Source organism: Mastomys coucha, unplaced genomic scaffold (assembly GCF_008632895.1).
Source record: "Mastomys coucha isolate ucsf_1 unplaced genomic scaffold, UCSF_Mcou_1 pScaffold15, whole genome shotgun sequence".
NCBI classification, from domain to species: Eukaryota; Metazoa; Chordata; class Mammalia; order Rodentia; family Muridae; genus Mastomys; species Mastomys coucha.
The window spans coordinates 116,648,242-116,650,096 of record NW_022196897.1 but is presented as its reverse complement, the minus strand read 5'-3'; positions in this window follow the sequence as shown (position 1 = coordinate 116,650,096).

Genomic DNA, 1,855 nt, shown 5'->3' with positions numbered 1-1,855 from the left:
TGTTGAGGATCAAACTCAGGACCTTGTGCATTCTAGGCAAGTGTTTGCTATTGAGCCACACCCCTCCTTCCTTCCCTCTCTCCCTCCTTTCTTCCCTCCCTCCCTCCCTTCCTCCTTCCCTCCTTCCCTCCTTCCGATTCATTATGTAGAACAGGCTGGTCTCAAACTCTAGATTTTCCTTCCTCAGCCTCACAAGTGTTGGCATTATAGGCATGTACTATCATGCTTGGTGTTATTGTTTTGTGCTCGTTTGTTTGTTTTGAGTTAGGGTCATGTAGCAGGTCCTGAACTCCCAATCTTCCTGTCTCTACCCTCTGAGTGTGGGGTTACAGTTCATCTTTCACTCACTTTAGAATTTCTCTTTCTGCTCTTTCCCCTTCACCATCTAGTAACTGATCTGGCAACCAGCTCATCTTTATGCAAATTGTCAGGGCTCTGTGGCGGGAGGTGAGATAGCTCTTCAGGATGGGCTGACTGCCACTGGAACATTCAGATGCTCCTGTCTTAGCCCCAAGGTAGCTCCTGTTTAGCCCTGCTTGGTGTCATTGTGTTGGTTTGAATGATATGCCTCACCCCCCACCCCCCCAAAGTCTCTAGTACTTAAATACTTGGTTCCCAGTTGGGGGCTTTTTGGACAAGGATTTGGAGTGTGATCTTACTGGAAGAGGTATGTTATTGGGGTTGGCTTTGATGTTCCAAAAGACTCATGCTTCCTGTTTTGGATCCAGATGTGAGAGCTCAGTTGCCCCTTCAGGACCTTCAAAAATCTAGCCAGCAAAGGGCCCCACACCTCTAATGCAAAAACAAAACAAAACAAAAACCCTGGTGTCTGAAGGCGAAGAAAGCAGAGGGCTCTGGCACCCTCTGGGGGAGGCTGGAGGCTCTGCACAAACACTGGCAAATTGGTTGGTGCTCCTTCACAGGAACCCAGAGTCTGGGTGGGGGAAATGAATGGACTTAGTAATGAATCTCTAGTATTTACCCAGGCACATTCTCTATTAGAACAATTCATAATACTCTGTAACTAACCTCTAGGAAGTTTGACATAAACAGAGTATGTAATCTAAGAGACCATTACAAAGCTGAGCATGGGCTGTGTTGCTTAATGGCTGGAGTAACCGGGCAGCCACCACAGACCATGAGTAGAAGCATTCATTGAATATAGCTGACTGGAAACAAAGGAGTCTAGTGTCAAAATGACCATCAAGTTGCCAGATGCACATGGTGGCACATGGCTGTAACCCCGGCAATAAGATAGCTGAGGGAAGACGGTCACAAGTTCAAGGCCACCCAGCCTATGTAATAAGTCCCTATTTTAACCCATTCACATGCAAACATAAACTGTATGCCGATGCTAACTTGAGACACATCCTGGTTTATTTATACTGCTGCTATTTGGAGGTTTGGGTTTTGTAGCCAGTGCAGTTCCCCCTCGTTCCACTCCTCCCTTATCATCTAGATCCACTCCCTTTCTGTCTCTTATTAGAAAAGAACAGGCTTCTAAGAGGTAGCAACCAAACATATCAAAATAAAATTTAATAAAACAAAAACCATCACACTGAAGCTGGACCAAGCAACCCAAGAGAAGGCAGAAGAATCAGAGACCCAGTTGTTCCCACACTCAGGAATTCCGTAAAATCCTAAGCTAGAAGCTACAATACATCCACAGAGGACCTGAGCGGACCGAGTAGGCCCTGTGCTTACTGCTTTGGTCTCTGTGAGGTGACTCAGAGGCCTTGTTCTCCTGGTCCTCCATCTCCTCTGTCTTCTATTCTCTTTCCCTCCTATTCTGCAGGCTTCCTTGAGCTCTGAGGGGCAGGATTTGATGGAGACATCTTTTTTAGAGCGGAGTGTT